This window comes from Periplaneta americana, chromosome 15 (assembly GCF_040183065.1).
Source record: "Periplaneta americana isolate PAMFEO1 chromosome 15, P.americana_PAMFEO1_priV1, whole genome shotgun sequence".
NCBI lineage: Eukaryota > Metazoa > Arthropoda > Insecta > Blattodea > Blattidae > Periplaneta > Periplaneta americana.
Window position 1 is genome coordinate 87,017,606 of NC_091131.1, and position 16,483 is coordinate 87,034,088.

The 16,483-nt window shown below is 36.5% G+C and overlaps 1 protein-coding gene across 13 annotated transcripts in view; it reads left to right on the forward strand.

Moving 5' to 3' along the window:
- Positions 1-16,483, forward strand: part of LOC138715195 (phosphatase and actin regulator 2) — a 1,243,976-nt gene that overhangs the window by 682,898 nt on the left and 544,595 nt on the right. The window lies entirely within an intron of this gene.

Below are 16,483 nucleotides of genomic sequence, written 5' to 3' on the forward strand. Positions count from 1 at the left end.
ATTAATCACAGTTTAGTGAGTAAAATGCGCGGGAAGTTATGGAATAAAACCATAATATTGTTATTAATCGTAGTTAAATTAGTAAAATGCGTGAGAAGTTATGGAATAAAACCACAATAATGTGCATGCTATTATTAATCACAGTTTAGTGAGTAAAATGCGCGGGAAGTTACGGAATAAAACCATAATAATGTTATTAATCGTAGTTCAATTAGTAAAATGCGTGAGAAGTTATGGAATAAAACCACAATAATGTGCATGCTATTATTAATCACAGTTTAGTGAGTAAAATGCGCAGGAAGTTACGGAATAAAACCATAATAATGTAATTAATCGTAGTTAAATTAGTAAAATGCGTGAGAAGTTATGGAATAAAACCACAATAATGTGCACGCTATTATTAATCACAGTTTAGTGAGTAAAATGCGCGGGAAGTTATGGAATAAAACCACAATAATGTGCATGCTATTATTAATCACAGTTTAGTGAGTAAAATGCGCGGGAAGTTATGGAATAAAACCATAATAATGTTATTAATCGTAGTTAAATTAGTAAAATGCGTAAGAAGTTATGGAATAAAACCACAATAATATGCATACTATTATTAATCACAGTTTAATAAGTAAAATGCGCGGGAAGTTACGGAATAAAACCATAATACTGTTATTAATCGTAGTTAAATTAGTAAAATGCGTGAGAAGTTATGAAATAAAAGCATAATGGTGTGCATGCTATTATTATTCACAGTTAAATGAGTAAAATGTATGAGAAGTTTTGGAATAAAACCATAATAATGTGCATGCTATTATTATCACAGTTTAATAAGTAAAATACGCGGGAAGTTATGGAATAAAACCATAATAATTTGCATGCTATTATTAATCACAGTTAAATGAGTAAAATGTGCGGAAAGTTATGGAATGAAATCATAATACTGTGCATGCTATTATTAATCACATTTAAATGAGTAAAATGCGCTGGAAGTTATGGAATGAAATCATTGTACTGAGCATGATATCGTTAATCACAATATGAGTAAATTGTGCGGTAAGTTATGGAATAAAACCATAATAATGTGCATGCTATTATTAATCGCAGTTAAATGAGTAAAATGCGCGGAAAGTTATGGAATGAAATCATAATACTGTGCATGCTATTATCAATCACAATTAAATGAGTAAAATGCGCTGGAAATTGCGGATCGATAATTACGTAGCCTACACCGGCCATGAAAGCATGTGATCCTTGATTTATTCCGATTTATTCCTAAGTTCGAACGTTCATTCAGTCCTTCATTTCTCAGTGTAGTCTTCCTTTCCTATGTCTTCCTTTCTTTAATTAGCTTCCTTTCCATTCGCTTCGTCCGTTTGCGTACTCGTCCGTCTGTTCCCCCATTTGTATGCACACATGTCCGCTCGTTCCCCCTTTGTGTGTGCGTGCACTCGTCCATCCGTTCCTCCGTTTGTCTGCGCATTCGTTCGTTCCTCCGTTCGAGCACTCGTCCGTCCGTTCCTCCGTTTGCAATCGTCTCGTCCATATTACTGGTAATAGCGAGATGAAACCCGTATCTCAGCTTAGCATCGTATCAGGAGGCAAGTTTCTTACCCCTGGGTGCAGTCTTTGACAACACTAGCAATCCTATTCTTAGTCATTTTGAAGACGTGTTCATTCCAATTGGATATTCTGTTTTTTTTTTTTTTTTTTTTTTTTTTTATACGGAGGAGAGACCCGAAGCTGTACACTGCAGCCTGAGGCTTATTGTGCTTACCACTCCTGTTCTGTGGATGATTTTTGTAACTGAACGGTTGCGCTCTTGTACAAGTACAGAACCCTTCACCGTGAGGGGTGAATCATTTAAATATTAAACTTCGTGGAAATACAAGTTATGGAATATAGTTTCATTTTTCATATCGAAACATTGGAATAACACGCTGATAGACGCATTCAGAACGTGTGCTTTGTGCTTTGGGAACTTCATCATACTTGAGGAGGCTGAACACGCAATATCTTTCGCCGCATTAAATTTGACGTGTACAACTACAATAGCTCATAAGCCATTAAATCGGCAATATTTCAAACGACGTTGCCTGTAGCTCATGTAGTTTATGGCCGTATTTCTCAACCTGTGTCGCAAACCTGCATTTGTAACACGGTCGTTGCTGTAATAATTCTATTACAGTGTCTATCAGTCTTATTCGTACAGGTGAAAATATGTAACAACTTTGGTGATAAAAGACACATAAAATGAAAGTATTACATTTCTCTTTGAAAATTCTGTTCAGTAGCATTATGAAAACAAATAAAACGAAACGTAAATTCCATATATACCATAAACACGTAAATAAACGAAATTTAACAAAACATGTAATTTCTCTTCTTGTCATTTGTATTCGTACAGTTAGTAACAAAATTAAATAACTATACATAAATAAGATAAACAATTACGTTCTAATACCTAGTTGCATATCCTCTGGCTTTGATCACTGCCTGACATCTTCTCTGCATGGATTTTACCAATGTTTTACATTGCTGAGGAGTGAAATTTCGCCATTCTTCCAGCACAACAGTTTTGAGGTGTTCTTTGGACGAAATTGTATTTTTATGTATATTTTCCTTAAGTTTGGACCACAAATGCTCGATAGGATTCAGATCGGGTGATTGAGGAGGAGTATGGAGTTGTTTCGGGACGTTCCATATCAGCCTGTTTGTTCATTTCGGCCGTATGTTTGCTGTCGTTGTCTTGTTGGAAAATGTAGACAGACGGCAAATCCATTTTATTGCACTTTCCTTGACATTATTTTTCAAGATGTTGTTATAGACTACATTGTCCATAATTGCATCAATTAAGTCGATGTTACTCACGCCTTTCGAGGACTTATAGCACCAAATCATTATGACGCCACCTCCATGTTTCACAGTGGGAAGATTGTTATCCACTTTATCGGCCTCATTCTTCTTTTTCCACAGTCTATGGGCACCATCGGATCCGAAAAGATTAATCTTGGTCTCATCACTGTCCCAAAATTCTTGCTCCTAATCTACATGAACTTTAGGAAATTTAATTCTTAAAGCTCAATTTTTTCTATTTACAAAGGGCCTTCTTCTTATCCTTCTACCATGAAATCCATATTGATATAGGACACGTCGTACCGTTATTACACTAACAGTCTTCCTTGTGGTTTTTGTCATGAGAGAACGTGGTTTCGGCACACTTAACCGTGGATTTGATTTTATCTGTCTTATTTTAAACCTTTTTTCCCTCTCATTTAGTATTTTTTCTTTTGGTTTTCTCTTCTGATTTGCAGTAAATCTACGGTATTTGAATTTATTAACCACGTATTGTATCGTGGAATGACTTTTGTTTACTATATTGCCTATTTTCCGTAAAGAATAACCTTTAAGAGCCAGTCTAAATATCGTCTTCTTTAGCTCGGCACTGAGTTCCTTCGACTTGCCCATTTTGAACAGAACTGGCTGCTGAAGCAAAACAAACCCTAGAGCACGCGGTAATGCACACTCGCTGTTACCATTAAGGCACGGCACCCCCGAATAAGTCAAAATTACTCAAGTGTACGAATATAAATGACATACAGTTTTACTTTCAAAGTAATTTATTTATTAATATTTTTGTTAATTAGAGCTTAAAATAAAAACTGGTTGTACATTAACGTTCTAAGAAATGGTTTTAAAGCATGGTACGCTACTATTAGTATATGAGTATAATTATTTTGTACATAATGTTGTCTTATTAGTTTAAATTAGATATGTACGAATAAAAATGATAGACACTGTATGTTTTTCGACCCAAGATGTTACTAAGAGAAACGCTTAGCTCAGTTTCATAGCGGGATACATTTATTTTGAATTTACCATTAGTTTGTGCACTAAACGGAAAGAGTCCACTCTTTTGAAAATGTTGTATGTTTCAGTAGTTAGTACTACTCTCTCCAGCATTTTGTAATGATTATTGATTTTATTTTTGGCTGGAGATGCTTGTGAGTAGGTTCGGGTAGTTCATGTCCTTAAAATCCTCCTAAATATGAATTCAGGTGTGACCTTGAATAGTTAGGAAAAAAGTGAAATAAGCACTGATAAATAATACAAATTTGTCCCAGCACAAATACAGAGTTTATATTATATAGGCCCTATTTTTTACAATTTAATAAAAACTTCCCTGCCGCCTAAAAAATGCAATCCGTAATCACAAAGATTTTCAAGTTGTCCCACAATATGGCTTCCTAAGTGACGCTTTGTTATGAGATGTATAAAATGACACTCATTTTCACAGAAAGTGTTACTTTTCTGGTTTTTTCCGAGGTTTTCCTCATTAATAAGACGAATGTCAGGTAATCATGTGACGAATCCTTGCTGCTACCTCTATGTGTTTTACCGGATTACCGTCGCCCGGTAAACTGTTGATCGGTTTCCAACCAGAAATAAAGAATACAACCAGTATCCTGACTTAACTTATAGTAACATCTCATACTGGAGACACCCTCTTAGATGCAACCTTGTATCTTCTACATGAGTTTCCAATAACACGGCGTAATTCAAGACCCATAAAATTAATTTCATCTTCATTATTATATTAATTCAAACGTCATTTCACATATACATTCCTATATTTTTAAACGTTTAGTTTATCGAAGATTGTTGACATTTTTAACTGATGTGTATTATTATTATTATTATTATTATTATTATTATTATTATTATTATTATTATCGTAACGTTGTTTTTTATTGTCAACAGTAATCTCACTAGACGTTTTGATTTATCTAGAGAAAATCAAAACTCGAGTGGGATTTAATTGACTATTACACGATTAGAAGAAAGTATATAACGATTAGAAGTAACGAAGTACTCCAATACCGTACAATAAAATATTAATTGACTTACGAAAATACAACTGTCTTCAAATGTATTATTGTACCATTTCAACATTACAAATATTACGCTAGATGCATGCTAGATGGCAGTAGTGAGCAATGCCTTCTCACGATGGCAATGTTACTAGTCAAGAAGGCTTTGTTGATTTAGTTTCATTTTTATTAAGACAGTTGCATTCCACTTCAATTATCCGAATCCCAGTAATCAACGCCACTTGACAGATGATTTCCAATAAATCTTAATATTAAACAGTCTCTGATACGTGACTATCCAGTACCAGAAGCTATAACATAACCTAACTAATATATACAAGTGTTAGAAAAGTTTTAATTAACGACGATGACATAAAAAATAAACATGAATTATTTTAAAAGGAATAATTATTGAATGTATAATTTTCAAATTTAAATGTGGTTGGTGGTTCAATTGATGTTATATTGGACGTGTGCGTAATAGAAGTGGAACTCGTTGATTTAGGCCTACATGGTGTATTCAACTTATTCAGGATTTCCGAATGGTGCTCTTCATTTATTTGTAAATCGGATTTCAGAAGATGCATAGATATGATCAGTGATTTTTATTAATTCTTGTTCTTGAATGCCAATGCGAGTCATATTTGAAACTGCTGTGCATCGACTGGAGTGGTTTGTAATTATATATATATATATATATATATATATATATTTTTTTTTTTTTGACGTCCAGACCAGCGCAGTTTCAAATGTTGGCAAACAAAGAAACAAATGTTAGGGACGCGATAAAATTAAACAAATGCTAGGGACGCGATAAAATTGTGCGATAAGCAGCCATGATTGGTTGAAATACGTCCTTTCGTACCGTTTTATTGGTCAAAAGTAGTATGACGTAGTAAGAGTGTAATAGTCATAGTAAAAGTGTTAATTTTGTTGTAGCAAAAAGTTGTGCGAATGTTAAGGATTAGTGCCGAAAGAATGGTTCGTAGGCTGTATACATAGCCTACGAAGAAATAAAAGCCTATTGTAAATTAGAAGTGAGGGAATAGTACATGGAAGTATTGCTTCGAATTAGTTTAAGCATTTAAATAAAAGTGACAGCAATCTACAAGGCTCACAGCTATAACATAAAAAAGGTAAATTTTAGTAAAGGCGCTTCACTGAAGTGGCACACACAAAACTGGCCTCCCAACCGCAAAATATTCTACAGTTTAATAGTTTTATTTCTTAGTATTTATTTTAGTATTTATTTATTTAACCTGGTAGAGATAAGGCCGTCAGGCCTTCTCTGCCCCTCTTTGATATACATATATAGACCTATATTGTTGAGTTGCGTTTCCGGTATATTTTTATCTTCATTTTTACATTTTCACAGTATGTATTGGAAGTGGTTGTCAGCAATCTTGATACTTTTTTTTCTGCTCGTCGAAGCACGTTCTGGAAACCTTCTCTAATTTGGCGACTGCAATGCGAGTTATTCCTTGCTGTATAGGCTATATAGTTTCCTTAACTTCGAACCGTTCTGGAATTATTGCAATGGACCTTCTCTTTTAACAAGCCCCAGAGAATAAAGTCTCATGGTAATGAGTCGGGAGAGCGGGGTGGCCATACATCCTTACTGATTGCCCTTCCTGGAGTGAAATCACTGTGGATTCCAGACAGTGAACGATGAGAGGTTTGACAAACCGCTCAATCTTGTTTGAAGTAGTCATAAATCAGTTGATAAAGAGGGAACTACGGTCCCTTACAACACTTCATATATCTGTAGATAAACGTATGTACACACATTCCAAAAAAAAATGGTTCCGATGATCCGTTGCTCTGGCACCCCTCACCACATGCAGAGTTTTAAATCGTGAGTGATTTTTAGTGTGACGTGTGTGGGTTTTCACCAACCCAGTGTCTTTGTGTTCTACGAATTGAATACTTCGAATTGATGTGGAACCATGCTTCGTTTATTTAAATGAAGGACATGGATCGAAACTACCTCTTAGGGCCCGTTCTCACGGTACGGGAATTTTTCAAAACGGGCATTTATTCGAATCGATTTCTTGCGGAAAGTAGCGTACACACGGTTCGATTTTTCCCTATGTAAGTTAAATTTAATTTTGCACACATCCATTTGATTTCACCGGATAACGAATGACCAATGGGAGGGTAAATGTAAGAATTAAAGTAATTGTGGAAAATATCGTGCGTATCGCTGTTACCAATAAATTCTAGATAGATATGATTCCAATAAAATTGGCGACCTTACCTTGTTAGTCCATACATGAACTCGGTTATCGCTGTGAAAGCGTAGAGCTGCATGGTTGTAGGTACAGGGGATCAATACGTACTGTATGTCTAATTTAAGCGTCCATTATGTGGCTATAGTTTGCTTTGTTGTGGGATGAGATAATTTTATTCATTATTGAGTGACAAGTTGATATTTCTACAGCTATTCATCAGAGATAGCTGTTAATGTCTCCTAAAGAAATTACGGGACACACACTTCCAAGCTGCATGATGTATGTCGATGTAGGTGAAGGTAAGCGTTAATAAAAATTGTCGTGCTGCATGCATTGCAGGTTGATTGATATTGTAAGATTGTGAAACTTTGTAAAATATACTTGTTTTAATAATTATGAATCACTTCCACGCTAATTTATGACTTGTGTAATGGAATTTGAAGAAAATAATTTGCGTTAACTTTTGCAAAAAAAAAATAGGTAATGTTCTTACGAAATAAGTTGTTACTTAGTTCTACGAAAATGCTTAGCGTGATTACTGATTATGTTATTACGATGATGATTACAATGGCACAACAATAAAAGGCCTACTTGTTGCTATTATTTACGTGTAATGGTCATCATTCCCCCTCTTCATTCGGGAGGTCTGGGGTTTGATCCCAGAGATAACCGGCTATCCTAACTTAGTTTCCCAAATACCTCAGCCGAATGGTGGGATAGCAATTTTGAGGGCCACGACTCAACTTATTCCCAATCCTTCATTATCCCTTCAATCATCACTTCTCATATATCATCCAATCATATCCCCGCGACAGCCCTGCTACCTGTCCGACGAAGTAGCGCACTCGACTAGTTGTGCCCGATGAATACGATGGTAAACCACTGTCGTGTGGTAAAACGTCGACAACAAGTATTCTCCAAAAAATAGTATTGAAGGCTATAGCGGACATATTCCTTGGAGGTATAGATTTATTATTATTATTATTATTATTATTATTATTATTATTATTATTATTATTATTATTATTATTATTATTATTATATCCAATTTTCTTTAAGCATTTTAAGCCATGTTCATAGTAGCCTATAGGCTCTATTGTGAAACTTATTATGAACTCTTATTTAATTCACTACCAGCAATAATAATAATAATAATAATAATAATAATAATAATAATAATGTCACAGTTACTATTATTACCCTTTTTGCTGTCGCCGTTACTTTATAGCATATGCCGCATAAAAATTCAGTCAATAGAACGTTAAGGGCCGTATTCATAGACATTCTTAGCGCGGGCTTTCGGTGGATAATCAGCGAACTAACGTTTTTCGTATTCATAAACCACTGTCAGCGATATATGATATGAATCCTGTTTAGCACGCTCGTAGCCCGGGCTAGCGAAATGTCTATGAATAGCACCCTAAGTTATTATTATAATTCGTAATGGATTAAGAAATTATTAATATAGTTACTTTTTTAAATAATTGCAGTAATATTCTTTAATTTCCATATGCTTATTTTAACTAATGTTTTCAGCATGAGTAATAACCTCGCTACTGGACTACTTATCTGAGTGACTTTTATCATAATCAGTAGCCACAGTCATAAAGGTTACATTTCTTCCGCTTGTCCTGTACTGAGTAGCGAACATTAGTACTACTATAGTATTCTCGTTAATTAATATTCAGCCGCTGTCGAAGTGGACGCTTTTCTTTGAAGATCTGGGGTAACAGTTTGTTAATTAAGCCGCCTCAGATACCGTTCCGTTCACAAGAAGCGGTAGCACATGCCTACCAAAGATGTGTTAGCATTTTCAAATGATATGTCCATGTCAAATCCACGTGGAGTATAAAACAACATTGTCATATTACGAGTTGATTGATGACGATAGAAAGTTCAGTAATTTTAATTACAGTTTTAATTAAATGTCGTCTTTTAGCTTACTCGTAAAATTTACTCATTGTAGATGGTGGTAATAGAAATCAATTGATGTCGGTATAAAAAGATTAAAATTTGTAACTAAGGACAATATTAACAACGAAAATGTGACAACACCCCTTTAAACCTATATCCGTTAATTTTACTACAGAAAAAAGTATTAAAAAGTTGTTTAAAAAAGCAGAAAGATTACTCAACTGAATTGTTGTTTAAACATTTCAAAGTTTTCAACATTAAACAAATTTATTTTATTTTATTAAAATATTTTCACAGAAATCTTAATAACTTTGAAAGATATACACATCAATATAGAACTAAAAATATGAATTCTCTGCGTTTGTCTGAACCTAAATGTAAAATCAATGCAGCTTTTTATCATAGCAGGAGTCTAGGTCCCAGATTATTAAACAAATTTTATTCTAATATTATTTTAACCACGAATCCTCTCCAAATTAATAAAAGAATATAATTATTTGTATTGCATTTATAGTTTGGGTTTAAACATATTAAACACTTTTTAATCTGTATTCACTTTCAATTTCAATTTTATTTTTGTCTGTATTGGAATCCCCTCCTGACCACGAGTCTTACTCATTCAGGAGTGGACTAGTTTACCTTACATTGTATTAACTTTTATTCATTTCAAACTTACTAGCAATAAAATAAATAAATAGTATTAATGCATAAAAATATTTAGTATTCAACACAAGGTAGGGAACTACATCACTGCGGCGACCTACTGCTACTGCCACCCAGTGGCGTAGCGTCAGTGTAAGCTAAAAAGCTCAGCTTCCCCAGTTAATAATAATTTTATAATAAACCTGCAGTCTATGGACAAAGTTATTGATTAATTTTAATAGAATTTATAATTACGCGTTAAATATTGTGATGCGACAGCTCAGGATGATTTGTGATGCAGCAATAAACTAGAAGCCTGCACACACCAGCTTCCAAGCAGACTGATTTCTCACACTCATTCTTCTGTGTAACCCACCCCGCAGATTTTCCATCCCTGTCTAACTAAACTATCCTGGTCGCAAGGTTAGCAAGAAGCTAGCTTTAACATTGAAAATAAGTAGTTTCCGAGTTATCCCTTTTCATCAGTTGTGTTCAGTTGAAGTGTTAGTGTGCATTGTGACTGATATAATAAATAATGAGTGAAATAACTGTTCCTGGCACCAATTTACTTGAATTTTTAGGACAATTCTAGTATCAAGACTGACTTACGAATAAAAGTGTGATCTAAAAAAAACAAATGAAGGATACAACCAAAAGACAGATGCATACACACATAGCGATACTAATACTGTATCTATTGACCGTTAATATTGTGATTCCTCTAACTATGACAGGGAGTGAGCTAATGTTATACGTATACGTGTCTATTTGTTAGAGATATGTGTAAACCGTGAAATCATATTTTACTACGTACCATTTGAGGTCATGCCTTATTGGTGTTACTTACGAGGTTCCAACTAATCTTCGACTGCTGACCTGACATTGAATACTATTTATTTTAAGACTTTATTTTTGTAATACGTTTTCTCATATTGCATGAAATACAACTTGAATTAGCTTCCCCTGCTCAAAATTTCATGCTACGCCACTGCTGTCACCACAGGGCTGTAATAACCTTTGAGAGTTACTGGTCTATCCTACTGTAGGCCTACTTAAGTCTGACTTCTCGACCTAACATTAGTTGAAGACTCGTGGGTTTCGGGGACGTGGCACGTGGGATCTGTCCGGTTTCTGCGTGAGTCATACATTGATATAGGATAAATATCCATTAGAATTAGAGCATTCCTACTCATGCCCATTAAATGGCTATTTACTAGTAAGTAAATCGTAAGATAGCCGAATAGCTGCAACGTCGAACATACGTACTGGATGCTCGGTTTATTCCGTTATTAATTTTGTGTGTTAAATTTACCATGGAATTAGGGATTGCTGTGGGTTTTCTCTGCCTACTCACTATCATTGCATCGTTATGAGCTCATGTAAGGGTAATATGTCTTATAGTTTAAGTAGAGACGAAATATCTCCTTTATAGATTTGGGGTTCCTGTGCGGTTAAGCCGTGTGAAGTTCCAGAGGGAGACCGACAGAATAAACTTGCTGTATGGTGATTACGCCGTGTAATGTGACGGTTTTTGTGCATATTCTCAATTTGCTGGCAATAGTGGGAATGTTGCATTTCACAACTTTACTAACCTTGAATCCTGCATAACGTAACTAAGTGACTACGTCTGAAGAATCACTTGAGGTATTTGCGTGTGGGCTGTGATCACGCCGATGTCCTTTCACCTGTTGATCTAGAGGCGGCGAGGTGAATTTCGTTTTAATATTCTGCCTATGACGACTTATTCTCTCATTCCAGTGTAAGACGTAGTTTACACATTTTATTGTATGCAATTAAATGCAGAGAATAGCGAAAATCTTGAGAACTCAACTGTAATGCAGTATATTACTCGTAGCTATTAATCTTTTTATTTTCACACAACACTTTCAAGAACAACATAACTGTGTTTTATCGTGTGCAATTACGTATTCATGTCGGCTGTGGTCTGTTTTGCAGAAAGGTTGAATCTCAGGCAAACGTTAAAAAAGATGAAATGATACACAAGATCGAATATTCTATGCTATAGCCTAATAGTGATAGTTTTCAAGCGAAGACGATGATGCTGATAATGATAAAGAAATGGATACGATTATAGTTCCGCCGAGTTAGCTCTGTGATGGTGTGTCTGCCTTCAGACTAGCCTGCCCGAGTTCGATTTCCGGCTGAGTCAAAGATTTTCATGTAAAATTTCTGCGTTAGGAGATTAGGAGAGATGGCGGTGCACAATTTTTAATCATTAGATTGTGCACCAATATGTCTGGGTTAAATCCAAAATCAGTGCATATGACGAGAAGGCATACGAGTATCTATGTCACTGTTAATAGTGATTCGTCCTTCGGACGGGGACGTTAAGCCTAAGTGCTATTCGCAAGGAGTAGTCTACGTGCCGGCACCGGGTTTCCCCTGCTTCCTTCCTCATCATCATACTTACACATTCCCTACACTACACTTAGATGAACACTTACACATACACTCACCCTAATACACGACATATCTCTCCACAGATACATAGGCCTATCATGCACAGCGTGGCCCGCCAAAGTGGTGTGCTACTTGAAAAATGGGTCACAGTCCAGCCATCTATCCGCAATATGCGGAATCCAAATCACGTAAGTGAAGTAGATAGGCAATGGATACACACGATTATTATTATTATTATTATTATTATTATTATTATTATTATTATTATTATTGCAGATATGAAACAATTATGTCCCGCGCCGTGGTGTCGCGATCTGTCATCCTACCTAGGACTCGAGTTAAGGAATGCGCGCTGGTTCGGGTCCACATGGGGGGAGAAATTTTCTCATGAAATTTCGGTCAGTATATGGGACCGGTGCCCACCCAGCATCGTGAAGCACTTGGGGAGCTACGATAGGTAGCGAAAATCGGGTTCGCAAACCAGCTATAAGGGGTGGGGGGGATCATCGTGCTAACCACACGACACTTGCATACTGCTTGGATGACCGTTCACCTCTGCTTCGGCATATGGACGTGAGGCCAGCAGCCGGCTGGTCAGTCTTGGTCCTTCATGGGCTGCAGCGCCATCGATTTACTTTTTTTTATGAAACAATTACATTGATGAACACGAAAGATACATAGGTCATTCGAAAATTAGTGGCAACACTGCTAATATTTAGCTCGCCTAGCGGTGACTAATGTAAATCGGTAGTATGATATGACTAAAATTAGTGCCTGATAAAATTTATGTGTAGGACTCTATATGCAGTGTATGTAATAAGACTCTTACCTGTAACGTAAGAAAATGTTTAGCAAATACGAGCAAAGATGCTTCACGATAGTGCTTGTTGTCACATGGCTGCCCAAGTGGTTGAACCTAACTATGAAATTCTAGAACATCTTCCGTATTGTCCGGATATGAGTCCCTGCGACTACGACCTTTTCCGTAAGGGAGATGAAAAAACCAATGAAAGGGGTATGCTTTAGAAAGAGACAATTATCTGTAGAGCAGTCAATTAGATGCTTAGAGAAAAGTGACGCTATGGATGGCATCCATCGGGTCGGGTACGTGATAGTCACCTTACAGAGATGTGGCGACGGGTATGTGATATTGGAGGAGAACTGTATACTCCATTTTATTTCATGGAGTGCAGTTTCATATAAAGGACTTTGCCGACAGACCTTCTACTGTCACCTACTAATTGGTTGTCATAAATAAATGTCTTCCTTACTGTGACGGAAATCTTGTCCTCTTCTGTTAGTAACCAATCGCAACCCTCGTTCAGAAGAATTGACAGGCTCCCGTCAAATCCACGTGGAGGCAGAGTTGCTGCATCTTTTCCGAATTCCAAGAATCCCTTCAGTCTCACTGTCTCATATCGAGGGTCACCAGGATTTTGGCAACTGTGTAATGTTAGGACGAAGGGACAGGATGGAATTGTCAAGGTGTTTGTGTAGGAAGTCATAAATCTGTAAGTGGGTGTTCAAAGGAGCCACCGAACTGCACTCCATGAAATAAAATGGAGCATAGGTATGTCAGTTGTAGATAGATATATATATATATTTTTTATCTTAATTGAAGTATTGCCCACTAAATTTCGAATTACCGATAATGAAGACAAAAGAATGGTGATGGTGAGAAGACTGTCAGTGACAGTGATAATTATGGTTTCTGACTACAATGATGAAGACATTGATAGAGAAGAGGAGGACAGAGACGGCGACGACGACGACGACGACGATTGAGGTGCGGACAGTAACGATGACAACGATGAGACTCGGGGGGGGGGGCGACGACGGTGAGAAGCGGACGGCGCCGGTGACGACGATGACGAAGATGAAGACGTGAAAAATAGGACATTGATGAGAATAACGAAAAAAGGGCTAATGATAAAAGAAAGACGATGGTAGTGATCAAATTTGAAGTTACGTTAATTCCAAATAGTACATGTGTTCCAGTGATTCTGTTAACTAATTGTTTATTAAAATGTCCGTCTTACACTTCAGGTATATTAGGAGACTTGGTCTATTGATACAGCTACAATGAGGCAATTATAGCATGAGAATGCTATGGGAAGTGGGAGTATTCGTAGGTTACCTGCTACCAGTGGCGTAGCATGACATTTTGAGCAGGGGAAGCTAACTCAATTTGTCTTTCATGCAATATGAGAAAACGTATTACAAAAATACAGTCTTAAAATAAATAGTAGTCAATTTCAAGTCAGCAGTCGAAGATTGTTTGGAACATCATAAGTAACACCAATGAGGCATGACCTCAAATGATACGTAGTAAAATATGATTTCACGGTTTACACATATCTCTTAACAAATAGACATACTTAGAGAAATTACAATATTAGAATCATTACGTAAGTATGCGTCTGTCTTTTGGTTGTCCTTCATTGACAGCAAGGGAGTCGGTCATTTGTTTCTTCGTAAGTCAGTCCTGATAATGCAATTGTCCTAAAAAAAATTCAAGTAAATTAGTGTCAGGAACTGTTATTTTACTCATTATTTATTATATCAGCCACAATGCACACTAACACTTCAACTGAACACAACTGACGAAAAGGGGTAACTCGGAAACTACTTATTTTAAATGTTAAAGCTAGCTTCTTGCGAGCCTTGCGACTAAGGTAGTTTAATTAGAAAGGGATGGAAAATCTGCGGGGTGGATTACACAGAAGAAACCAGTCTGCTTGGAAGCTGGTGTGTGCAGACTTCTTGTTTACTGCTGCATCACAAATTATCCTGAGCTGCAGCATCACAATATTTAACGCGTAAATATAAATTCTATTAAAATTAATAAATAATTTTCTCCATAAACTGCAGGTTTATTATGAAATTATTATTAACTGGGGAAGCTAAGCTTTTTAGCTTACATTGACGCTACGCCACTGCCTGCTACACAGCCAATTTTTACTGGTTCAGAATATAATGTAATCGTCAAGAGACCTGGGGGGTCTGGCCTTTCTCTGCTTCAAATATATTTAACTTTCTTTTTGCATTTCCTATTAAATTCCCGGAAATTAATTATATTCCAACCACAGATACTTGTGAGTCACGCGAAAGAAGTCGCGTGTTACCGCATTGATCTAGCGTCGATTCGCGGGCTCAGGGCTTTAAGTTTACAATTAATGTCTGGAAATGCTATTTCAGTGATTTATTCACTTCCTATATTACGTAGCTTCCGGAGTTCGTCGCAGAGTGAAATAGCCTATCGTGACGCGTCAGCTGATCCTTGAGCAAACCTGATAGACCTCGGGCGGCTCCAGCAGGTCCATCAGGTTGACGCAGGTTCAGAGGAGAAAGTTTACGCGTCTTGTTCTTTACCGTGGCTATGAAATATTGCTGGTGTTTAACTATTTCAGTAGAAACTGCTGTTTATCTTGTAAAGTTCTGCGGGCGCACCGTTAAGCGCAACGGCTAGAACTTGGGCTTTACACACAGCACACTGGAGTCCCGAGTACTAATTCTTGCGAAGTGATTAGACAGACACGCTTGTAAAGTTGCAAGTGCTAAAGATTTCGAAAATGGAAATGATAACATTTAACCTCTTCCCTTACTATATATTTTACCAGTTTTGTGAAAAATGTGCCATATTTTTTTATTTTCGTAAAGAGGTCATTTAATATTGCAGAATTACTGTACATCACTAATTTTCTTACATACCTAAAAATCACTATGAAATAGACATACATTCATACCTGAATTATTATCCCGAGTTATCTCGTGGACCTGGTTCTAGCTCTGATAGTTGTCCCACTTTGATTTTCTCCTGAACTATTTACCAACTTATGTTTTTTTACGGATTAATTTATGAGGTACAATGTCAGTGCTGTTATCAAGGCGTTAAATGTTGCTTGTCGTGTGATAGACAGCAGGGTATTACGCACAGTGGCACATTGCATTTCGGACAGTAATATCTGCTCTCCTATATGAGAGCGTTTTGGGAAGACTGGTGTAGCAGTCATTGAATATTTGTACCAGTACATCTGTTCTTCAGGTTCGTGAATAATGTTCTGCAGTATCACTATGCCCAAAAGTACACGTATTTCAGAGTCTGTAGTAGGCCGCATTCTCTGAACACTTACTAGCATGCCGAATCGTCTCCTCGAATATACTGTTGATGAGGTCATTATTAAAGCATAATTTAAAAAATAGGGAATTATCGTTATCAGAAACAATGTTAAAATTTCAGGGAATGGGGACCTCGAAGGTGCAGAAGAAGTGGTGCCAGATATCTTCTATTGAAACCACTGTCGAAAAGACGCGACATCAACTGATCTGAATCTCTATGTTGGTCTATAACTTCCTCTTCTAATACCGATGTTTCATTTCCTAATCTCCTACAGGAATATATTCCTGACCAAA